At 33.6% G+C, this 8,566-nt stretch overlaps 1 protein-coding gene and 1 pseudogene across 5 annotated transcripts in view; both read right to left on the reverse strand.

The window, feature by feature from the left end:
* The window catches only part of TP63 (tumor protein p63), a 214,546-nt gene that overhangs the window by 60,386 nt on the left and 145,594 nt on the right, over positions 1-8,566 (reverse strand). The gene's annotated exons all lie outside the window — the stretch shown is intronic.
* LOC111734544 lies at positions 299-417 on the reverse strand (annotated as a pseudogene).

Consider the following 8,566-nt stretch of genomic DNA (forward strand, 5'->3'; position numbering starts at 1 on the left):
ATTTTTGAAATGAGGGGAGGAAACATTTATATTTAATCAATATATTTATAATAAAATGCAAAACTGAGCTAATGTTATAGAAAAAAAAACTTATATGTCTTCTATCGAACACTACAGCGTACACCCTCAGGACATCCAAAGTAGACATTCATTTTCCTCTGCTCTTAGCTGGGGTAAAAGTTTTATTTTTTATTTTAATTTAATTTAATTTTTCTCTTTTAGGTGAGGCAAACTTTGGTTGACTTCACAGATTGCAAGGACCTTGTCGGCTTACAATCCCTTATTTTTTTTATTTTTACACCTACAGTACCTGGTCTTCCTAGGTGGTCTCCCATCCCAGTACTAACCAGGCCTGACCCTGCTTAGCTTCCGAGATCAGACAAGATCGGGCTTGTTCAGGGTAGCATGGTCATAATAGGGTAAAAAGTGTTAAAGTACTGTCCTAATATATCACCTCCTCCACATAGTGGAAGGCTGGGCACTAGAAGCTAAAGTTATTCCATAAGGAGGATAACCCTATTACAGCTCCCAATAACTCTGAGTTGGGGCAGGTTTAGTCTAAATTCTAATTCCTAAATTATGATCCAGCCTGATAGAAACCACCATCTACCAGACATTGTGTGAGGCACTTTACATTCATTATATTCAATCCTACCAATAATATTACTACCAAAGATGGATTAGCTCATTTAGAAGCTGCCCTACAGACAGTGTCTTGCCCAAGGCCACATAGATAGAGAGAGGTGGAATTCAACTCCAGGTCTATCTGACCACAAAGCTTGAATTCTTTCCACTCATCACCTTGCCTCCTTAGGCACTTTTGTTTGTCCTTTAGTAAAAGAGCCACAGTCTCTGCTTTCAGGAAGAGGCAAGGATATGCTGGAGAGCTAAACATTAAGATTGTCACAATATAACTTGCAGTTCTGCAAAATAACTAAAAAAGATACACTACAAGTTATCACTCATATTTTGCAAGACTATACACTTTATATCACATCTTGTTATAATTTAGCAGTTGAAAAAACATTTTCATTTTAATTCAGGAATTTATGAAAAAAAGATCATTCCCTAGTCTGCTTAAATGTTTCAAAGTATTAAATTGCTTGTTTCTGAAGTCTAAAATTCCAATGTCAAATAAATTAAGAAAGCAATAAATTAGGAGCTAATCTATGCCCCATAACCATATGCCCAAGCGACAACTTCAAAACAAATTTCAAACCGTTGAAAAAAGAAAAATCTGTTAGGTTGGAAATGCTTATAAGCAAGTCTTAGAAGGATGTAACCTCTCTAGCTGTTCATATAACAGTGTGGGCAGCAGCCAGGCAAAACATATCCATTCTAATTCCTCCCCTTCTAATTTACTTTGTTCTTAAGTATTTGTTTTCCATATAGTAAGCACGGTTGACTCTCTATTGAGACCAGTGACAAAAGACATCCAAGTAGTTCTGGTCATTTCTTTATAGTACATGTGGATACTCACTGTACAAAGGCAAACAGAATCAAACCTAAGCTCTGTGAGGTAGGTTATGTTTTGAGTTAGTGGGAAGGAAAACTTAGATTTAAAGTAGTTATAATAAAATAATACCTCTAACAGGTAGAAAGAACATTTAGAACAAACAAATAAAAAATGTTCCTACATGAAAATACTGCTTCGGTTACATTATGGCACTGACTAAAGAGTTTAGCTCCACACCTACCAGAATAAAACCATCATTACTAAATAAAGAAAGAGGCCTTAAATTTTTATTGCTTATCTTTATTTCACTAAAATACTGCTAGATAATCATGGAGACATTCTTTCTTGGAAATTCTGAAGCCTTTTAAGAAAGTATATAGAATGACACATTTATCATATTCATTGAATAAGACCGTATAGTATAGAATATATATTTTTTTTGGGGGGGGGAGCACAGTTCTCGAAAAGGAACAAGACTTTCTAGGCAAAAGAAAGTAAGAAGTCCCTTTCCTCTCCTTTCCTGAAATATTTCAGTCAATCCTCCTAAGACAACTGAATAAGAACATGTTCTTATACTTGAAGCAGTAAACTAAAGAATGTAGTAATCAAAGCAATGAAGATTCTTGATTGAATTTGAACATTCTATTTGAACTGGTTTGGCTCTTTTCCTCGAAATTGAAGTTCATGAAAACATACTGTGTCAGAGCTATAAAAGTATCTTGGAAAATACCCAATTTAGATATTTAAGTGTGCACATTATAGAAAAATCCACTCACCATTTTCTAACAAACTATTTCACTTTCCCCTCTCTTCTTTTGATTATCCTCTTCTTATTCTCACTCTAACTCTAAAGTATTTAAGATGATAATTACACGTATAAAACTTAAAAGAAAGTTGTTCCCATTTCTTTTACCTTTTAACCTATGTCTACAGTGTGTGTGTAAAGAAACTGAAAACAATGGAGTGTTAGGCAAGAAATCTATTAAGAAATGTGAATACATAATAGAAACTTATACAAATAGCTTTGTATTTAATTGCTTCTTGAGTAGGAAACTAGACTAGAAAAAAGTCTGTATTTCTTTCTGGTTCTGCTGCTGAGTAAAACAAAACATCTTCCTTTCCCTAGACCTCAAGTTCCCCATCAATTGCCATTCTAATTCTTACACCATAAAAGTGCACAGGTGAGCTAATGTTTTTTTTTTTTTTTCTTTTTTAATTATATGATGATTCTCAGACATAAAACATAAATATATGCCAAATCTACATTTATGTACTAAAGTATAAACTGTAGTCTTTGAAGATAATGTAAAACATAATCCATTACCTTTGAGTATTATGAAAGAACAACATAAGCCCATGAATGAGTTATCCATGGTAACTCTTAGAAGTTGATGATTTTATTTTTAAAGAACTGATTAAAATAGTTATTTGCCAAGTATCTTCCTAAACTCAAAAGGAATAAAGTTAGGCTAAAGCATCTTAAAGCAATGTGCATTTATTTGTACTTTTAATTTTAATACATTCTAGACATGAAAATAAGCAAAGGAGAAAGAGGTTACTCATTTATGTGGGTTAGTTCAAAAAGAAATTATTAATTACCACGATAGAATACATTTTCTACACATCCATTCTAACTGTGGAAGTATAGAAAATGTTGTTGCAAAATTTTATTATAAAAATACTTTCTATTTTACCTGTTGGTCAATTTGCTTTATCTGATTATCAACTAAACACCATTTTCCAAAGGCCTTACCCATTTATTCTATGGTTTTGTAAAGAAAGGTTAGAAGAGTGGGTGTAGGTGATAAACTTAGATAGTGTTTAAAGGCAAGCATCGACCCCGTATCTAATACAAATTTTGTGTCCTTAAATATTCTCTATCACCAAGGCGAAGGAACAGAACTCTCTCCATTGGCACTTCTAGCCCTTCTCAAAATCAGCTGCCTTAGGGAGTGGTTTCTTCTCTCAGGACAACTACTAGAGAGTGCAGTGGCAGGTACACACAAAACTTATTATTTTCGAATTCAATAATATCCAGTTTTTCTTTTCTTTAGTAAGTAAAATTATAAGTAATACCAAAATTGATTCAATCTCTTAAAAAATGGTCTGTACTATAAATTTTTTTCCCAGCATCATTCTTAGCAACAGGAATAAGTTATATAAGTATTGATTCTAATTTCCCTAGAGAAAATTTTGAGAAACATAAAATTATTATACATCAAATGCATCAAAATTCTGGCATGGCAAATGTTAATTAAAATGTTAATTATATTAGCATATCAGTTTTAGATAAGTTTATAAAAACAACGTTAAGATTTTGTTTAAGTAAACTTAATACACATATGTCGAAGCATACAGATACTTAAGCAAATTTTATAGGGCTATGAGAAACATTTTGCTATTTTAAATTATTACAGTGACTTATAGAAGTCAGAGTTTGCTTTTATGACATAGACTTAACCATATCTATGACTTACTTGATGATGATCCCTTGGTCAGAAATGTAATCCGTAATTACAACATTGTTCTTGTGGGAAAATAAAATTCACTTTTCTAAGAATATAAAATAGTAAAAAAATAAAACAGTAGAGGCAATTTATATTATTTAATATCAGGGCTCTCTATTCATGAATGTGAAAATCTCAAACACAAGAGAAAAAAGCAAAGGAAGGGGTAGATAGAAGGAATATCTTTCTAGCCCAAATTATAATTATTGTAAATTAACTCTTTTGTTACTCAACTAGAGTAACATTTTTTTATTTATATAAATATGCATATTTATTTTGCATTTTTTTTAAAGTAAAGTTTCCTTTCACGAACCAATCAAAATGATCACAATTCGACTTTATTACTGGTTTGCTGAAGTGTTACCAATAAAACACTGGGACTCTAAGAAAAAAAGTAACTAACAGTTGCAAGACCCAATTAAACAACTTTTAACAAAAAATTATTTTGCATTTAAATATACATATATATGCATACAATATATTATATATTTTCATTTCATATTTGTTTCCCAGGACTTATATCAATATTGTTTCCTTTAATGTCTGCTTGTAAATGGAAAAGCTTAGAAAACTGCCTGAGTCGTATGCATAGAAATGATCCAGTATTCATGTATTTATGCATGTAAATCTAAAAATAAAAATCCCAGAAAAGATAATAACGTATTTTTAGAGCTTCATCTCTCAGGCTCCCAAAGTACTACTCCATAAACTTTAAGCCTCACAGGAATTCTGCCAAGTAAATACAGTAAGTCCTCCCTTATCGTCGTCATCAACAGGTTTCTTGGAACTGCAGTGAAATGACGTATAACAAAACCAGTCTTACCATAGGCTAATTGATATGAACGAGAGTTAAGTTCTGATGGCATCTTATGAATGTTGTAATGAAATGACTTTGAACGAAATGACATTGTTCAGGGACCTGTTGTATTACAATACCCATTTAGACAGAAAAGACTGAGTGACTTGCCCCAGGATCACATAGCTTGTTAGTACGTAAAAGTTGTCCTTCTGAGTCCTGTGTTCTAATCTATTTCATGAGCCACACTCTTTCTGTCAGATGACTTCTCAAATTCAAATGAGAATTCTTAAGTAATCATTATTCTTCCTATTTAATATAACTTGAAAACTACTCAAAGAAAATCTTTTGAAATGGTGTCCTCAGCTTATTTGTCACATTTTCATAAGATTTACTGCAAATTATACTGGTTAAACAGCATAAAAAGATAAAACAAAAATAAAAACTAAATGAGTAACCCACGAAGAAACACGTTTGATGAACTTGACAATTCAGTATTAATTCTGTGTAAAACATTTAGAAATGCTGTTCCAAGTTCTTCAGACCTTTCTAATATAATAATAAGGTGGCAAATTGTACTGTTTTTTTTTCCCCCCACAAAGAAATCATAAGTCTTCATTATTAGATTAAAACTAAAACGAGAAGGTTCACTTTGTTTGTAAAGTGAGAATTCCTCCCTAATTTATCTCACAATAAATTGGACCCAGGGTCGCTGGCTACCACAAATTTTCTTTTAAATTTCAGCTGAGGGGAACCTGATGAAGGGGTGGTAATCATTATTAAGATCCATGGAAGAGACAGCTGCTAAGATCATTATCTTTAGGCTCTGTGTGCCTAATTACAGGACCCCTCATTCTAAAAACCATTCCATGTCTACAAAACATGTGCAGGGCTTCAAAGAGTCTAAGATTTACCTTTCTATTTTATAATAAACTCTTCTTTAATCCCAAAGAATTGGAAGTTGTTGGGCAGAAAGCTATGTTATCTCAAGTATCCGTCTAGTCCCAGTGGCCTGAGTAGACATACTAATTGCTGCTGATAAAAAAAACTATGAGGATTTATTTTATATGCAGTTACTTTTACTCATGACATTACAGCTGATTGCTAAATACCTTTCCTGAGAGAAATACATCTGCTCTTCTCCACCAGAAGGGGTGGGAAATATTATTGCAAGACTTGTTCACACTATGGAAATGGCAAATATTGGGGGAGGCAAACAGGAGAAGGTGCAAAGCTCACACGTGGGAATGCACCAAGAGCAACAATCCCACAGTAAACAGCACACATTACTCAGGGCTAATTTTAAGGGATATCTTGTAGAGCTTAATGATATACGGTTTTTCTGGAGTCATTAAAATTCTTATGACATTATTCTCTGTTTATACCTCAATTTTCAGATGGTTTTTGTTCCTGCACACTCTCTATGTACCAATTAAAAATAAGCCATCAGTTAGTGGGCCGAGAAAATTGATTTGAAGCCCTTTAAATCTCACTGCCCTTTTCTGATTACAGTTTTGGCTAATTTTAGTTAAATTACAGAGATCCATAAATTCTCTAATGACAAAAACAAAAACAAACAAATAAGATCCTTTAGGCAAAGGATCCAATACTGTATACAGTTATTTTTTTATAAAATAAAAATTTATAGAAATGTGAAAGTAGGAAGGTCATTTACTGCAAGAAAACAAATTGAGAAAAATCTACATTGATAATGTATTGCTTAGTTTTTTGTAGGAAGAGATTAATTTATAAAACTTTTGAAATAAATAAGTATTATTTCTAAATGAGATGTATTTACTAGTAGTTTTTCTCTTAGGTGCTTGCTCTAGTTTCCAGTTATTTTATTTAAACATTATTTTCCTTGTCATCATTAATATATTGCAAGAATGGCATTCAGTCTGCCTATTGTTTTGTTTGGTCTGTAGTGCTGTACCTCGAAAAATTACTATCATTTAAAGATACAGGGATATTATGTGAAAATCCAGGTGTCTAGCTGTTCTTGAAAAAGTCATCTTTTAATGTCAGGCTTACTTTATCCCATGACAACAGGCTGAGGTTGCAAAGCAGATACAACTGTAGACAGAGTATGTAAGCTCATTTTGCCACCATCCCTGTTCTCACCATTTGACTCATCTTTATTGTCTCCTTACTCCCCAAGTGATTTGCTGAACGAAAATGGTCCGGTGATCAGATTCTTGTTCTTGATGGAAATTTCTACAGTGATTGATTTATTTCCCATATTAATTCCACCATTCTGAGAAAGCGAAGCTATAGTGAAAAAAACAAGATATTGGGTGGCCGGTAATACCTACAACCCCAAACTGACCACTACTAATGAAAACAGAGTAAAGAAGGAAGAGAAAAAGGAGAAAAGGGAGAATGGGAAGGATGAAGGAAGAAGAGGAAGAGCAGGAGAAAGAACAAGAAGAAAAAAGAAAAAAAAAAGTGTTTGCTGTTAACCTTTTGTAACAGAAAAAGAAAAGCCAGCTTTGTTCAAATTTGCTATTTATGTTTTGGTCGGTAGTTACTTCTTGTAATATTAGATGCAATAAATCAATATAATTTTTTTTTCTTTTAAATAGAAACTCTAAAATGCATTCAACAAACCACTTGGTATAGTGTAGGAGGGCATAAACATTAGATTTGGCGAAACAGGCTTAACCTAGAATCAATCTAAAGGAATTAGGGCGAACATGCTGATTAAGTTATTCTGGCCTGAACTGGGGACATCACCTCTGCAGCATCTCTTAAAATGGAAATTCATTTATAAATCCAAAACATAGAGTTAAGAAAGTAACATGAACCATCACCAAAAATCTCCTGGTATTTTATTTATGACATTCTTCCTCAATATTCTGAACTAAGAAATAGCTTGGATAATAAGTGAATATGCTCAATGTTATTCATCATGAGAGGAACACAAAAAGGCACGTCTACATGTATCTTGGGAGATTTACAGGACAGCTATAGCAAGAAGTGAAAATAACCTTGTTATAATTAACAAGTGTATCAATGGCAGGAGCCAAGTCTACTTACTGACTTTTCTCACAACCTTCATCGATGAAATCTAACAGCCACTCAATTTTCAGACCAGCTCAAGCCTCAATTAAAGGCTCCAACTTTGAGAAGTGTTTCCTTTGTGAAAGGAAGCTAGTAAATCATATTCATCATTGAAAAGTTTGTCTGTACATCATGTCCTTTGATGAGCTATCCTTAAGAGTCCCAAGATTCCAGTGAGCCATGCAGTGGGCTGGCTTGTGTTACGTTTCTGCAGAGCTGGCAGCCTTATTCTGGAAGTCTTACATTACAGGTAACCTGATGACAGGGAAGGTGAGCCACAGGCACACATCTCAGCCTGTCTGTGGAGCCACGAGGAGCTTATAAGACCCATATGGTGGGATCAATGAAACTCTCCGGGGAACTGGCTGTTCTTTCAAATGCCACCTCCCTAATCTCTCCATTTGCTCAAGTCAGATTCTTCAAAGCTCTATACATGACATGAGGTTGGCATGATTAGGAAAGGCAAAAGAAGAATGTCAGGGACCAAATTCATGGACAGTTAACAAATCAAGGTTAGAACTGAAGGATACTGCTTGGAACTATAATTGTTTCCTTTAACCATAAGAGGAAAACACAGTTTCTTAATAGTTATTAAGGGCCTAATATGTTGGATATTGTGCTGGACACTATGTCAAGATGCCTGCTCTCCAAGAACTTGAAGTCTATGAAGGAAAAAAGACACAACAGCAAAAAGTGACCATATATCCTAAGGCCAAGATCATTATCTCAAAGTGAGCACAACAGAAA

The sequence above is a fragment of the Pteropus vampyrus genome, unplaced genomic scaffold (genome assembly GCF_000151845.1).
Source record: "Pteropus vampyrus isolate Shadow unplaced genomic scaffold, Pvam_2.0 Scaffold14, whole genome shotgun sequence".
NCBI lineage: Eukaryota > Metazoa > Chordata > Mammalia > Chiroptera > Pteropodidae > Pteropus > Pteropus vampyrus.